The sequence below is a fragment of the Lissotriton helveticus genome, chromosome 3_1 (assembly GCF_964261635.1).
Source record: "Lissotriton helveticus chromosome 3_1, aLisHel1.1, whole genome shotgun sequence".
Lineage (NCBI taxonomy): Eukaryota > Metazoa > Chordata > Amphibia > Caudata > Salamandridae > Lissotriton > Lissotriton helveticus.
This window is the reverse complement of record NC_136061.1, coordinates 1,716,288,698-1,716,306,568: the sequence shown is the minus strand read 5'-3', so window position 1 is coordinate 1,716,306,568 and position 17,871 is coordinate 1,716,288,698.

Below are 17,871 nucleotides of genomic sequence, written 5' to 3'. Positions count from 1 at the left end.
AAGTGGGGCACCAAATGTTCTAGCTTTATCAAAGCTATACAGTTTGCCTCCAGTGCTCTGAGTTGAGGTTGCATGGCAACCTGACCTTATGCTTCTGACTTGTTATCATGCAGAGAGCAGTGTGTGTTGTCACTCAGGTGCAGCAGAGTACATGTAAAAAATTACTTCACTCCACTGGTTATAAAAGGGATAGCATGTGGATCTTACCTCAGATAAGTGTCACAGTTACCCTGTAGTTCTGTTGTTCTGCACACACCCACAGTCTTATAGAACAGAGAATAAGTTGCTGACCTTAGATGTGCAGCCCAAGACCTCTCAATACTCAGGGATAATTAGTGGAATCCTTTAAGAAGTAATTGCTTTCACAGAGAGTTTGTTGCTTGAACATGAAATACCTTGAAAAAAACATGAAATGGGATTGATCTGGCATTTCCTTTTCATGCATTTGTCTGCTGCCTACTGCCACCCCACCTGTGATCCATCAATCAGTGACCTCAGGACTGGGTCTCAGAGCCTGCCTGACTACGTCTTTATGAGTTGGGGTTGATGTGGAGTTAGGAATGGGGGAATTCCTTAATAAAGATGCAATTTTATTCATGTTGACATCAACATTCTCCATAATAACATTCCCTGATCTAGTGGAATTTTCAACCAGGCTATCTAACCCATACTTCATGACAATTACTTTATCAGGGGCTTGTTGTTCTTTAAATTTGCTTTTGACAACTGTGATTTTCCCAATTACTTGCTTTCTACCCAATTTGTGGACTGCAATTTTACAACAGGAAATCCCCAAATGCACTGTCCAACACAAAAACAAGAACACAATGAAAACCGTCAACAATGACATGCACAGTCCAGAGGTCCACCGGGTAGCCAGGAGAACCAATTCAAGAACCACTTCTGCTCAAGGGCACCTCCCTCCTCAAGCATATTTCTTCTCAAATGGTGTAGTGCTTGGATGGAAAGAGTCAAAGTCCCATTAAGAATGTCATTCCCTAGGAGAAACGTGTAGCAGGATGCACCGATTCTGGCACACACCCCTCCCTACATCACGGTCATTAGGTCTAACACATACCAATGCTGCATCACCATGAGTCGGATTGCTCTCAGTTCTTCCTTGATTGAATTAAGTCTGAGCTCAGTGCTAATCATCATTTTAAGCATTTTCTGCTGGGTTATTTGGAGCCAGATGGCATGAGCTTTTGTCTGCAAGGTAAAGAAAGGTAAGGACCATTCTGCTGATACTTGTCTGTTCATAAACAGTCTGAATTCTTCTGGAATGTCATTATACTGAGCCCAGCCAAAATAATCTGTAGGTCTTTTTTATACAAGTCTGATCCACAAAAGTTGTCTTCTTCCTTAGCAGATGCTGGTACAAGGCAGACAGTTCTTCTCTACAAATGACCAGGGTAGGGGTCTGTATGGTGACCAGGGAACAGAGTTCATGCCATTCAGGGACAAGCTGAGTGTAGGGAAACTTGTTGCACTGCCACTAGATATCCATGGAGCTGCCTCGTTGCAAATGCAGAATGTGCACAGTTGTGCCGCTGTTCCCTTTCTTGCCTAGCGGAAGCATTCCTTTACCTCTGAAACAAAAGGAATACAGTGTAAGTGTCTGTACAAATGGGGTTGCCCCTTCCCTTCAAGCCAGGTGTATCCACCCTACTTGGCATTCCAGATTTCCTGGCATGGGGTGGTCATGCTCTTATTCAATCAACCCCTGTATGACTTATTTCCCTTTGCATCATCGAGCTGGGTGGCCCTACACAGGAACTCAATGTTGGGGATCCACTTGTTAAAAAAGACTGCCCCAGATTCGCTAAGGGCCACCCTTGGATCACAAATGGAGGCATGAGTGGATGTGTTTGTACATAGAGTTGGAAGGTTTGTTACCGCAAGAATCTCTTCTTTGGGAAGGCTTGGGCCCAACCAGTATTCTTCACTTTCTCGATTGCAGACCTGTTGGATAAGAACTTAGTTCATTTTTAAGAAAAACATTGCATGTGCACTGTTTTTAATGATCTTTTCTTCTAGGTTTCTGTAGTTGCCTAAGGGGTGTGTTCTCCACACTCTATTTAGGCAATTTTTAGTGAGTCACCGGAAGGTGGCCCCTGTTATGGTATATTTTTGATACTTACAAATCTTAAAGGTGGCTTATTGGTAATCAGACACAATATTGTCTTTTATAAAATGTTATGCCCCTCCCCCCTTTTCTTGGTACCTAACTGTGTGCTTGGTTTAGTGTGAGAAATGTTTAGTGAGTGGGTTGGGTTGGGATAGGGATGGATCACATGAGTTTTTGGCTAGGGCTTTATGGGTTCCATCAATTTTTCCCCAGAAATGTCTCTCCTGGTGTGTACATGGGGGTGCCATTAGTGTGGGCTCCATCTTCCAAGCTACACATGTGCTTAACTGTACGGGGAGGGTAAGCATGTTACTAGTAAGTATTGTTGGTGATGGGGGCGTGGCCACGCAGGCGACTAAGATGGCCACCTGTGCCTGAAGCTCTGCCGGCCGGGCGCTTTCTAAGCCCGTTTCCCTTGACTCATTGAGACTGTTCCGTTGCAGATGCCTCTCCCTTTCTCCCTGGGGAGCTTGCGGCATGTGGAGTCACCGTCGCTGCTCTGATCCGAGCGGCGGATCATCCTCATCTAGAGCCGGCGCTACTCCGGATGGTGCTGCGGCCCTGAGTCTTTCCCGGAAGCGGATCGGGTGACTCCAGATGCAGCTGGACCTCCGAAGGTGAGCGCGGGCCCCTGATCGGAGTCCTCTTCTGCCGGTACCGCCCCCCCAGTAGTGGTGTCCCTCCCTCCGCCCCCCCTGTGGCACTTTGTGTGTCGGTCTTGGCTTTCGTTGCGGCCAATGGGGTTGTGGTGGGCCTAGAGAGGGAGGCCCAATTTGATATGCTTCGGGGGTCGGGAAGTCGAGAGGCCCGGTCGGGCGTGCTGGCTTGCTCCTCCTTTTATTCCTGGACTGCCCCTGCAATATAAGCCTTGTTTCAGCCCCGGAGGGCTGGATCTGCTTCCCCTATGCTGGCCCTGGCCCCAGGATTTGATGGTCTCCAGCTGCTTTGACCTCCGCAGCGCTCTGCAGGCCTAGGTGGGTGTCTGTCATTTTTTTCACTGGCTGCACCTCTGCCACTAGCTCACTGGAGGGGGGCTCCTGGATCTGCTTCCACTTTGGGCCCTGAGAGCGTGACTGGCCGATGGGACTTTGTTGGGCCCCCCTGGGCTGCTCTGCATATTTGCTGGCTCAGGCTCCACTGCGGTTTATCTGCCTATAACATTTGTTGCATCTGGGCCCTCGTCTGCACATTCCTGCTGACTGGCGGTCCGGCGGTGGGCTGCCCTGGGACTCCTCTACTTCGCTCCTCCAGTTGCCCGCCCTTCAGGACATTGCCACCACACCACCGAGCGCTCGGCCTCATGGCGCTCGCTCTAAGTGCCTAATTCATCAGCCTTTGCAGTGGGGTTCTACACTACACGGCTGGATCTGGTGGCTCTCCCCATCCTGCTGGTCTGCAACTCTGTGCTTGGTGGCACACCTCTGCCACTCTGCATCTGCCCAGGTGGGCACGATCGGTTGCTGGATGCTATGGGGCAGAAAGATCCTAAGCAGTGGGCGCTGCCATTTGAGAGGGTTACGGACACTACGGTTGACGACCCCACTGACGAGGCCGATGGCGCACAGTGCGGCGAGGATGTAGACGACCCTGCTTCACTTACTGTTGCCATGCTTAAGGAAATGAGGGCTTGCTTCAAAGCCCTGGATGGCAGGTTTGATGTGCTGGATAAGTGTCTGGCTGATATGGGCGTGAAGGTGCAGGCACATGATCGTTGGCTGGACGTTGTCGAGGCCATGGTCTCCGACATAGAAGACGGTGCGGCAAAGTCACAGAAAAAGCTATAAAGGGTGAAACGAATTCTAAAGGAAGTGATTAAGAACAAAGGCTTAGAAGCCCGTAGTCGTCGTAACAACATACAAATTCTTGGCGTGCCAGAGACGGCCACCTTGGGGCAGATGGATATCTTCTTAGAGCAATTACTATCTGAACTATTTGGCAGGGAGTCCTTTACGCAGGGCTTTGTGGTGGAACGTGCCCATCGATCACTGGGACCTCGCCCCAAACTCAGGCTACCTCCGAGACCCATCATAGCCAGGCTCATTAACTTCAGGGACAGGGACTCTGCCCTTCGCTCTGCCTGTGAGCGAGCAGACGTCCAGTGGCGGGGAAGTAAACTCTCCTTTTTCCCAGACTTCACAGTCGTGGTGCAAGACGCAAGATGCAAGACACAAGACGCATGAAGGCCGCTCTGAGGAACCTAGGCCTCAGATATGGGATACTCTAACCGGCTAGACGGAGGGTGTACGTTGATGGCAGATCCCGCATTTTTGAGACCCCGTCCGAAGCACAGGAGTTTTGTCATGAATACAAGAAGAACAACAACGGTGCTGTGGCTGCTCCGTGTGCGACATCTCCCCCACACAGCGGTTCAGAAGCCAGTGTGGAACTCTTCTCCAATCCAGGGACTGGCTGATTCCATTTGGTGCCTGGAGGCTCTGTAATGTATATTCCATTGTGTCTTTTTTTCCATTTGCAAATATAATGCTTCATTTTGCCCGGCCGGCGTGGCGTTGCTACGCCTCATAGTGTACACCATGATATGTTTCTTGCTTTTGCTGACTGTGGTGTGCAATTGTGTTTATTGTATTGCTATGCCTGTTTGAAGGGCACCAATATTTAGTTTTTGGGGTTGGATTTTGCCTTACCAGGGACAGGGTGTGGCTGGGTGGTGGGTGGGGGGGTGGGTATTTGCTGTTTTTCCATGTTTGCTCTGTTAGCTTTACAATGACATATAGCGCTGGTCCCGAATTTTTAGACTTATGCTAGTTGGTTCATTTGTTAGATGGTACCTTTAGGTTTGCAGCCCGGTCCTTCCGGACTTTCTTTAATGTCATGGAATGTCAGAGGACTGAATAATACTCGGAACCGAAGGCAGGTTCTCAACTATGTTGCTCGACACAACATTGACATACTTTATATGCAGGAAACACACTTGGCCAAGTCCGATGCGCCATCTATGGCGATGTGCTGGAGGCCCCATAGATACTTTTCCAATTACAGCAGTTATGCTAGAGGTGTGGCCATATTTATCCATAAGATAGTCCCTTTCTCCCTCTTGAAGCTTATCGTTGATGTAGATGGCCGCTTCTTGATAGTCGTAGGCTCTCTGCTGGGTCACAACGTTGCTCTAGTGGGCATATATGGGCCTAATGTGGACTCTCCGGAGTTTTACCATGTGTTACAGGTGCACCTCCTGGCTCTAGACCCCTGCCTCTCGATCTTGGGAGGCGATTTTAATGTATTGTTGGACCCTGCTAGGGACAGAACTTCCTCATCTTCTCACGTTAAGCATCGCTCGCGCCTAGTCGTGCATTATATCTGCAAGCAGTTCTCTCTGGTAGACAATGAGACACATCACCCGGCCCGCACAGCTTTTACACACTACGGGGGGGGTTCCCCAGGGCTCTTCCCTTTCCCCTCTTCTGTTTAATCTTTATATCGCCCCTCTTATTTTCTCTCTGCAACAAATGGAGGTCGCCGTATTTAACTATGCGGACGACCTCCAGCTTGTCTTTAATCTGTCTTCCTCCCCTTCTTCTGTTCTTAATTTCCAATCTGTTATGATCTATATCCGGGACTGGATGAACCACAATCATTTAAAACTCAACCCAGACAAGACCGAGCTGGTGTTGACAGGTGGTTCATCCAGCCCCTGGTCGTCTTTATTTTGGCCCCCCTCTCTTGGCTCTCCACCTATCCCCTCTACCTCAGTTAAAAGACTAGGTATTAAACTCAATTCTCAACTCACTCTTCACTCCCAGGTTAGCTCTGTGGTTTCTTCTTCTTTTCTCTCACTGCGCACTATACGCAGGGTGTCCCGTTTTTTTTCCTTTGCTGCCCTCAAGCTGATCACCTTGGCCATGGTGGTCTCCCGCCTGGATTATGGCAACGCCCTATATGCAGGTATTCCTGCATATAGTTTACGGCGTCTGCAACAGATCCAAAACCAGGCGGCGCGCTTGGTATTCAAACTCCCGAAATTCCACCACACCACCCCCCTTTTAAAATCTCTACATTGGCTCCCTGTTCGTGCCCGTGTCCAGTTTAAGCTCGCCTCCATTGCCTTTCAAGCTCGACTGGGCACGGCACCGGCTTTCATCTCATCCGAGATCACCCCTTACGTTCCCACTAGGGAACTACGCTCATCTACCCAGTCTCTTCATACAATCCCACGGTTCCGGAGAAAGAAATGGGGTGGCTCGAAATTTGCGACTCTCGCTCCACTCCTCTGGAACTCTCTGCCCCCTGAGCTCAGAGCCTTAACCCTGTATCCGCAATTCCGGAAGCAACTCAAGGCTCATCTGTTCACAAAGTCCTTCAATTAACCCTCTAGCAGTTTGTTTTTCTGCTTAGCCAGCCCCGGTCCTTTGTTAGTTGTAGCGCCAAGAAACCGCTGGTGTATGTGCGCTTTAAAAATAATTTTAAATTCAAATTTAAAAAATAATTTTAAATTCAAATACTCTGGGTTCCACAACACTTGGACTAGGATAGACTATTGATTAGTTTCACCGGGAATTGCTGGGTGGTTCCGTGGGTTGGATACAAATCCACGTACGCTTTCGGATCATTCACCGGTCATACTTCGCATAAACATTCCTCAGCCTGGGGGTTATGAATGGCAGTGGCGTTTTCCTGGTAGGGCACTGCAAGATCAGGTGTTTCGTGAGGAGGTGAGGGAGGCCATTGAGACCTATTTTGAGACTAACACTGGGTCGGTGGATACCTGGGCGGTCCTTTGGGAAGGTTTCAAGGCCTATCTCAGGGGTGTTGTATCGCTAAGAGTGCAGGGGTCTTGAGAGATCTGCGTTCTACTTTAAGCCGTCTTGAGACTGACATCGCCGCTCTAGATGAGGAGCTGTTGGACTGTCTGTCTGAAGCCAGGGAAGCTCGTCGTTTGGCTTCAATGATAGAATTTAGGGAGACCGCTGAACGCAAACTCTTATTTCTCGGCTAACAGCATGTTGCCAGGCGATATGGAGAAGGTGAGCGGCCTGGCAGGATATTAGCACATACACTTCGCCCCCCACGTGTTAATGCTTATATTACTGAAATCATAGGCCCGGACGATCAGTTGATACACTCCTCTCCGGAGATATGCAACACTTTCCTATCACATTTTAAAGCTCCACCAGACTCACCGGGGACCTTTGTGAACAGGGGGAATATCTGGCCGAAATTGCCTTATTTTATCTTGAACGGCATATGCAGGACTTTACGGCTCTTCCCATAACCCATGATAGTGTGGTGTAGGCAATAGACGCACTTAGAGGCTCTTCGGCGCCCGGCCTGCGGATTTTTATAAAGCGCATAAAGATGTGCTAGTTCCGAGATTGATGGAGGTATATTCGGAAACGCTCGATGTCGGCATTCTCCCCACAACTTTCAGGGAAGCTGTTATTATCATTCTCCCCAAGCACCGGCAAGGACTCCTCACTCTGCTGCTCCTACCGACCATTATCTCTGTTGAATCTAGATTATAACATTTTAGCCAAAGTAATTGTCATTTGGTTGTCTTTATTGATGGAGTATATTATTTCACCGGCGCAATCTGGCTACGTCCCCCATAGGTCTACTTCCCTTAATCTACGCACTTTGTTTGCAGTATTACATAGGATAGACCCTGCCACACCCGCCGCCGCGGTGCTGCTCGATGGCAAGAAAGCATTCGACTCCCTGGAGTGGCCTTTCTTCCTCTCTGTTATGCGTCGTATGGGTATGCCTGAGTGCTTCGTCTCTACCGTTGCCCTGCTATACACGGAGCCCACCGCTGGACTGCGCCTGAATGGCGCTATTTGCCAGCCCTTCTGTCTGTCCCGCATCACCCGGCAGGGCTGCTTCCTATCCCCGTTACTTTTCATCTTAGCGATGGATCCATTGGTGCGGCACTTTCAAGAGAAACATCTGCACCGTGGCATACAGTTTCGCACCGGCCATCTCTTGATGTCGTTATATGCTGATGATACCGTTTTATATGTTCGGCAACCCCACCTTAATCTTGAACCTCTCATTAGGGAAATCATCCGTTTTAGCAGCTGGTCTGGTCTTTGCATCAACTGGCATAAGTCAGTGATCTTTCCATTAACTAGTAGCACAACTACATGGGACTGCGAGTTCCCACTGGAATGGTGTCATGACGTGGTTAAATATCTCGGGATTTATATCCATTTAGATACTACCTCCATCATCAAGCTAAACTATGGGCAAGCGATTAGCGCGTTGGAGACACTGCTCGATAGATAGTTGTGGCTGCCTTTGTCAATGGCCGGTAGAGTCGCCATTATCAAAATGGTAGTTCTCGCGCGGTTTTTGTATCTTTTTAATAACATTCCCATTCCTCTTACCCAGTCCTTTTTTGCACAATTGCGCCAACTCCTTTTGCGTTTGGTATGGGGTGACAAACGTCCACGAGTTGGAGAGTTCTGACACTGCCGTTGGAGCGAGGCGGACTGGGGGTTCCAGATATGTATCTCTACTATTTGACAGCACAGTGTTGTTACTCCTATGCTTGGTACCACCCATATGCCCAAATCCCTTATTTGAAGCCAGAGGTTGACCTGGTTCTGCCACAGAGCTTGTCTGCAATACTACCTAAAAGGAACCCGAGAGACCCACGGGATATTCAGACAGTTTCCACCACTAGTTGGGCGTGGGACAAGTTGAGCAGGCTATTGGGGATGGACCTACTATATTCTCCGGCACTGCCACTCCCGAATCCCACTTGGCTTCCTATCACCGTTGAGGTTTTGGTACAATGCACGTTAGATACATTTCAGATTGCTACAGTTTGTGATCTTTTTCCCGATAATCATGTTTTCTCGGTGTCTGACGAGGCTCGGTTTCAGGACTGCTCCTTTATGGACGTCTTTGTGTTGCGACGTATGCTTTCTCTGTTGCAAGCTAACTTCCCTACGTTTCCAATTTCTCCTGAACCAGCAACTCCACTGTCGTTTATAAGTGAGAGTCCGTCGGGTGCTCATTTTGTTTCCAAAATGTATAGGCAGTGCATATTGGATTTTCCCTTTTCTGATGTTAAGGCCCGTACGGCATGGGAACGGGACCTGGGCCATCCTATTGCGGATGAACAATGGGAGCAATGTTGCCGGGTCACGAAGGAGGTGTCACTGAACAATAGGCACAAGCTGTTAAATTTCAAATTTCTTCACAGGATGTACCATACACTGGCTTGGTCACACAAGATAGACCCCTCTAGGCCTCACCCCTGTCAGAAATGCTACACTCCACACGCTGACTTCGCTCACCTATCCTGGACCTGCCCAAAGTTGCAGCACTATTGGGATACACGACACGCTAGGAGACATACTTTCTATGACACTAGTACCCATTCCTGAAATTGCGTTGCTGGGATATGTGACAAACTTCCCCAAAAAAGTCAGAAAACTCGCTGCATTGGGATTCCTACTAGCCAAGTGGGAGGTTGCACTGCTCTAGGGTAGCAGGAGGGCCCCCACTTCCCATATGTGGCTTCGCAGTCTGGCGTATTGTAATGTGAACTGTGAGGAGTACGCAACTCTTGTTCCCAGCTCCTCCGACCCGATAGACATTTGGGGCCCATATAGAGCATACATTGCCCGTAGGCGTAGGGAAGCAAATACACAAGTTGCCAGTGGCTTTGTCCCATAGAAGTGGGCTAGAAATGTGGTTGTAATGTTTGTACTCATTAGACATGGTTTTGCCTACGTGACATACAGGTCTGTCGCTATGGGTTTGGGCTTACATCAGGAGGGGCGACGGGGTGGTTCCAGGAGCTGAGAAAGTTCATGATAGATCATTGTCACTGTGGCCTTGCCTGCATATCTTTCCCATTTGTTTTGGAGACCTGGGCTAGTACCACGTTATGTTGCCCTTTCTTTTTATTTTTTCATGACCTTATATGTGCAAACGTGCCTTGCCATTGTATTGATATCTGCATTGTTTATTGACATATATATGTGTAAAACTGAAAATAAAGATAAAAAAAAAAAAAAGTATTGTTGGTGATTGCAACGAGCCCCAAGATCATGTGTGCATCTCTCAGTTCCCAGCATGCAACGTAAAAAATGACCCTCCCTCATGGCGCCAGGTATCTTGCCCTTTCTCTAGAGACTACTTTTGGCCTAACTTTGGCCTTCTTTGGTTGAGGTTTTGGGTACTTTTCCTAGGTCTCACAGAATCTGCTACCTTATTTATCCAGATGCGGAGGGGGTTGGACAGTTTTTCAGTGGCCCCCATGTACCTCTGATTCTGCAGGCCTTTGGTGTCCGAGGTTAGGCCTACTGCTTCTTCCGGAAAGTGTATGCTAGGCTTGGTGCATGGGCTAGCTGCTAGGCCTAATATGTGGATGAGCGCATTCAGCGTTCTACTCTCACCTGGAGCTGAGATGAACACTGGGGATTGTCCTCTCCCAGCACTCCCCTATCCCTCGAACCACATCCTGTGCTTTCTTTCAGCGCATTTGGACCTGCTGTTCCTGTCTTGTGGCCGTTTACTTCCAACGAGCAGGCATGCTTTAGTCACTATTTTGGAGTGGTATGGTACGGTGGCCAAATTTGGAAGACTTGAGAGGAAAAAGAAAGCTGAGATCATGAGAACGTGGAGAGTCAGGGGCTAAGGTCAAGAACATGCATCAAAATATTCCTAGTTATGATGATGATGAACCGGGACAGCCTCAGCAGCTCTGGAACACCTGGAAACTCTGGCAAACCTACCCCACCTAAGGGCAATGAATCGACATTATGTGGACACCTTGCTGCTTATTGGTTCTTGTGCTTGTGCTGTGAAGGTTGAGTGATCTTCACTATCATAGGCCTACAGGAATCGTGGCTCCTGCCATTGGAGGACAGCTTCATTTAGGAACTAAAAAGGGGCCTCCATTTAGTGGGGATTTCTGGTTTTGGAGGCTCTATTGGGGTAATCATGCCATGAAGTAAACATAGGTTCAGGGCCGGATGCCTGAGAATGGAGACCTTTCGACTTGGTAATTAGAACCAGTCTTCTTGACTTTGGACACGGGGACCTGGGTGCCTGGTTTTTAAGTACTATCTGGGAGTTGCCACGCACCCTCATCAGATTGACCTCCTCCCACTAGGGTGTGGTCAGCTAACTTCAACCTGGGGGATCAGCAGCCAAGTGGGGCCTTGATGGGGCACTTTAGTGAGGATGTCCAGTCAACAGAGAACATCTGGCATCCCTGAATCGATAGTTGCAAGTAAAAGTTTGTATTCCCAATGTTGTCTCATTGGTCATTCTTTCGGATCGGTACAAAAAAGTTTTGGGGATGTGTTTGAATGGGTAAGGGTTATCTTATTGAATATTTGGACTTTGTAGTTGTGTGAAAGCATTACATCTCCATACAGTCACCCCTTCCTGAAGAGGCTGTGGCCCGATACCTGTTGGAATGAGTTCCCCAGTCTGTGGTTGTGGATGTCACATGTTTGTCTAACTACCTGACTCCTGCGGCAGGGGTGCAGCTGCTGACTGACCTTCCGGTGGCTGAATGTAAGGCATATTTTGGTTTCCCTGTGCTTGGCTTTGTGGATGAGCATTCATGGGGTTTTGTGATGATAGACCCTGGCCCATCAATCTCTGTTTGTGGTATGCTTTTAACTGGCATCTGTTTGCCAGGTGACACATCCTGTGGCAATAGAAACAATCCCTAGGATCTGGTTGCTGCCAACCTCCCCGGCCTCTGCCATCATAACGAGGTTGAAGCCCCCTGAGGTTTTGTGGTGGAGCTCCTTCTAAGACTGGTGCCATTTGCACGCTCACTGACAATTCAGCCCCTTTGAGGGTGATCTTTTCAATTTGTGTTGGACCAGTTTAGCAGTGTGTCTCTGGGCTTGCTCCTGTTTGGAGATCATCCTCATGGGTCGCTGAGTGGGGGTGTGTGTGACTGCCATCCACCCCATACTCAACCTTCCTCTCCATGCATTTGACAGGAACATTTCCTTGCAGTGGGTTTCAGCCTCCCTTACTTGCAGGAGTCTTTATGATAGCTACGGGTTCACGTATCATATTTGACAGTGGTAGGGGCTCCTTAGGCATGGCGAGTGCACCACATAGCACCAGGCAACCTTGTCTTCACCACCCCCAGGTACATCGAGGTGCTGTGGTGGTGGCATAGTCTGAGCTTTGTGATTCAAAATGCACCTGGGATCTAGCCACCAATGCCCCCACATGCCTTGCCCCCATTGTTTGTTTTGTCACAGGGGATCCAGTGGACTCGTGGGTGGCATAATCACGTCTCTCTTCTTCCCCAAATGCCCTATTAGCTATAATGTTTTTTGACTTTTTCTCAACTAGGAGGTGGTGAATGCGACGTGCATATTGCTGAACAAGTTCACAGATATCCAAGAGTTCTCCAGTGTATGCCAAGATTGCCTCAGTGAAAGTGGTCTAGTTGGTAGTTGGTGCCTTTGCTTGTATACTAGTGATGAGCGAGTGTTTCAATGATATGTGTCTTATGGTGGAAAACCCTGGGGCAAGGCGGGTCATGGTTCTGTGATCGAAGAACTGGATGGTCATTTTTATTTTGGTTTGCAGATCTCATCATAATAGTTTAGTTGGGGAGTCAGGATGAGGAAGAATATAGTAACTTTCCTCTCACACATTGCGCTCCTATCTCTAGTTCAAGATGATTCTTGATGCACCATACCTGAGAGGCTTTGTATAACTGTGGTGTCTTTCAATAGGGGACATCATCATTGGCGCTTATTCACAACCACCAGGGCAGACTCAACCAAAGATGGAATGGGAGTTCTTAGATAAATCAAATCTGGATAAGCAGGGATCCACGTGGGAAGTATATTTTGAAGAATATCCACATCAGTTTCTTTTATTCTTAGGGTACCTGAGATATGGTTAAAATGAAATTTTTAGGTTTTTGTTGAAAGTAACTGTTCAACTAAACCTGCTCTGTATTTGCCAACATGTTTCGGCCCCTGCTCAGAGCCCGTTCGGGTCTGGGGCCTTCGTCAGGGCTTGCTGTGTCTATCCTTGCTTGATTATACATGCACACTATGCACATAAGTGTGGCATAAGGCTCTCGCCTCTCTCAGTAGACAAAAGGGTTGATGACGTTGAATTAGGACCGTACTTGCTTGTGGAAATTCAAAATCCAAATCTTTTGCATGGTCCCCATGTATAAACATGTCCATGAATTATGATAGTCCATGCTTTTCTTGCCATGCGAGTGAAGCGGGAAAGGGAGGAGAAAGGGAGTGGTGAGGGGAGGGGAGAGGGGGAACACCTCCCTTCGAATACAAATTTGATAATTGTGCTGCAAAATATTCTCAATGTAGATACATCTTTTGAGTTGTTGCTATATCTACAGAGGAATTCGTTCACTGTTCTCATTGGTTGAAAAACATTTTTTGTTCTAAAGGCCAACGATTAGTTGTCAAGGATGTATCCTATACTTCTGATGTAATTTTAACAAACAAACCTTGTTGATGAAAGTTAGGTGACAAGCATGAGATACAAACATGTGAAAAAAACATTCTCTCAAGTTGTTATGCTTGCCTCGTTTATGGGTTTTCACAATTCATGCGGTCCTGGAGAGTGGTGCCGTCTTCTTGTCACTCTCTCTGTAAGTGAAAGACACTCATTAGGATGAAGTAATGTACGCTGCTCATATCACTCAACCAATCCCTATTAATTGTGCCAATTTTTTTATTCCTTCGGGTCTCTAGGGTATCAATTTTTATTCCGCAAAAAAAAATCCTGATGGATACTTTTTGAAGAAGGGGAAAACTCAAATTATCTGTTCTTCTCAGTGCCAGTTACAAGACACCCGTAAAAGTGAAGTGGCTACCTATCTATGGGTAAATATAACACCTTGTATGGATACTCTGTGGGTGATCAATATTGACCCTGTTCTGGAAAAAATAAACACATAAATCAAACAATGAGACAAATTACAGTTCACAATAATTGGAAGAATTAATATAATAAAAATGAAAATGTTATATCTACTTCGGGCAATACCATTGGAATTAGCAGAAGTCAATATAAATAAAGTTAATGCCTTGTTTACCAACTTCATTTGGGGCTAGCAGAAGACATGGCGAGCAATGAAGTTTATGATACTCCCACATGAGCGTGGCGGATGGGAAGCCCCGAACATTTTATTCTATTATTGGGCCACCGCTCTGCAGCAGATGGGCATTTTTCTTCTACCAGATCAAGGTAGAGCCGAGGTTCCAGGCTTACCCACAATATATCAGCTTTCTATAGGGAGTGACGCAGAAGGGGTTTTTTTTTTTGCGAGATACATATATATATCTTTTTTTGATAATTTTTATTTATTTTCTTGTTAATCATACATTTCAAGAACATGCGACATAAACATGCAGTATAACATCTCACAGCGTTAAAATATACCTTTGTGATTATATCCAGTTCCAAATTATGCATTCTTGTAACAACTGAGACCCTCCAGTCTTTATGCAGTCTTGGGCCACTAGACCTCCTCCGACTCCGAGTCACTGTCTTCTTGGTCCGATGGTAGATCATAAGGCATACCCCTATACTTATTCCACGCCCCCCACAAAGTGTTCCATTTTTTAGGGCAACCCCTGTTACGATATATCACTCTCTCCGCAATCATGGCTGCATCCATATCCTTGATCCATGCCACTAGGGTCGGCACCTCCGCCCCCCCCATCTCTGTGCTATATTTCTTCTAGCAATCATCATGCCCAGCGTAACCCAGCTCTGCCCGATGCGCGTGAGGTCGTTTGGCTCCCAAATATTTAATAAACAGCGCTTAGGCTCCGGTAGTAGTGAGACCCCCTCTACCTGTGAAATGGTTCGCATCACTTCAGCCCTATATTTCGCTATCCTGGGGCAGTCCCATATGGTATGGTAAAAGTTACCTTCTTCTCCACAACCCCTCAGGCAGTAGGGATGCTCCACCCTCCCTATCTTATGTAGGGTGTGTCTAGTGTAATAGGAGCGATGTAGTATGCGTAATTGCACCAGCCTAAGTCTCGAGGGTATACCCACCTCCCTTGGGGATTATCCATTTCGCAAAGATCATGGGTCCATTTACCCTTAGGGGTCCCATTGGGTCAGGTAAATTATTTATGAGTTTGCGGTAGGTGAGAGATGTCGCCCTCTTCGGCATGTAGTCTGTTAATAGTCTGTCCTCCAACGGGGATGCTTCCGGGACCTCTGAATCTGCCGGCAGTATTGCCATCAAGGCATGCCGTATTTGCGTATACCTGAATCTTTCTGAGGGGGCCATCCCATATGTTTGTCTTAATTGCTCGAAGGAAATCACCTCCCCCTTTCGCCACATGTCGCCAACAGTCGATATCCCAATGGCGTCCCATTGGTCGAAACCCTTGCTTTGTCTGAGCTTCCCCAGTCGTCTCGTATCCCATAATGGTGTGAGTTGAGTTATTACTCCTCGCCATCCTAGTCGCGTCTGAGCCGTATGCCACAGACCAAGGGTATGTCGCAGTGGCCCAAACTGCGTCATCACCAGTTTTTTTTCATAAAGTGGAGCCAACATATCCTCCATGCCCAATTGCGCTCTATCTGCCTGCAGCACCGGTTTCGAACGTGAAAAATGGACCCATTGATTGATTACCTTCAGCTGCGCTGCCCAATATTAAAGTTGCACATCGTAGAGTGCTATTCCGCCATCATACCAGCTGCGCACCAGCTTTGTCTGAGCAATACGTGCCAGTTTATTGCTCCACAGTAATTTAGAAGGGCTTTTTTTAAGACAAATTGAACCAAGTGTGTCAAGAAGCCTGGAAGGTCTGGAAAAAGGTTAGCAAGATCTTGAAGATTCCCATGTGTAACAGATACACTCCCTTGTGGTGCTCAGCCCCTCTACCGGAAGCATTATATGATGGCATGGCTAGGAGCTGGGAAAAGACGGGTATACATAGGGTGGCAGATCTGCTTCACAACACTGAGCATATACCATTACAGGGTGTGTGCAGAGGTTTGGTATTACTAATAATACACAGTTTAGTTATATGCTGGTGCAGAGGTGTATAAAAAGTCTCCCCAAGGACTCTATGAATCTGAATAAAATCCCAATGCTGGAAATTATAAAGCATCAAGATAGCAGGATAAGGGATTAATATCATGAACTAATCAAGGTCCTTCCAGATGACATGGAAAAAACAATAACAAAATGGGTAGAAAAGCTGGATGATGGGGAGGTCGATCTGGACATTTCACTTGAATTAGGGACAAGGATTTTTTGGTCACCCAATTTAAAGGCCCAGCATTACAAAACCCTGTTCAATTTATACTATATGCCGGCTAAGCTCCATTGGTGAGGGAAAAGGGAGAATAACAAATGCCCCAGATGTCACACAGGCCCGGCAGATTATATACATATGTTCTACTCCTGTACTAAGCTCTCAATGCTTAAAGGTGGTATAGAGGATTTTTGGTTACAGACAATTAATAAGAAAGTTACTATCACCCCAGCCCTGATGCTACTAGAGTATGATTGTGGGGCACATCTTGATAAATCACAAAGAGATTTTGTATTTATAACACTAGCTATAGCTCGGTTGTTGATTGACACGGCTTGTAAAGATACAGATCCAACTAAATATCAGTTATGGCTTCACCGGCTATTGAATATTAGCCTGCAAGAAATCTCACTATATAAATGCAAAGGACAAAAAGCCAAGAAGAAAAGTATGAAGTTATGGGAAACCCTATTGTTATGATGGAATAACAAAGACATGTAGGGGATAATGTAAAAATCTGAAAATATGAAATGTTTAATGCATTTATGTGTTTATGTATCTACCTAACTATTCTCTTAATTAAAAAAAAAGAAAGGGACATCATGGCAACAGCAATTAGACCCACTGCCGGTCATCCGTCAGGTAGACCTACATATTTCACTATATTGTTTTTTGTGGTTGCAAGTATAGGAAATTATTAAAGATGTATTCATTGTGGTGTATAAGCTTCCATATGTCTCTCTAATGTATCTACATTGATCGATATGATTGCCTGTATAGATTGACAGTAATCTTTGAACCTACATCTGCTATATCTATAGCTGCTGGATCTGGACATGCTTTGGAAACGCCAACTACAAGGTTCCATGCTCAGTAGCTGACACCATAGGGATTGGCGAAGAAGTAATCTCTGTGGTTGGAGCTGGTGAGTTTACATTGTTACAATTTAATAATCTCAACCATAGTTCAACTCTTAATAGTCTATGTTGACATAGGCTCACATTGCATTAACTTTATTTTTTATTTACAGAACAATTTTCATGAAAGTACTGTGTTGACAATTTTTAACAAAACTGGATTTCATGTACTTCATTTTTAGAAATCCTCTTGTTGGGGCTGAGGACATTGACACAGAGAATCGTGCTGAATCTTTTACTAGCTGAAGTTGGCAGGCAACCTGAGGAGAGAATATGATCTTCCTCCAAGCTACTACATCTGTGGCCAGCACTGCTCACCATCAAGAGGAGGAGCAGGAGGTAGAACACGAGCTGATCGAGGAGGAGAAGTAGCTTGTCTAGGAGGATCTTGTCTAGGACGATAGCATGGTTGCCTCACACATAAAATCTTCAAGACGGCCACTTTTTCCTTCTGAATCCCTTCTGAGAATTGCCAGTACCCAGCCATAAGCTAAGCAGTGAAAGATGCTAATTCTGCCAAGGCAACTGTCACTTCCACACAGCCCTCAAATCACAGGTCTCCCTATACAACCTCTTACACACACCTCCCATAAAAGTGCACCACCTT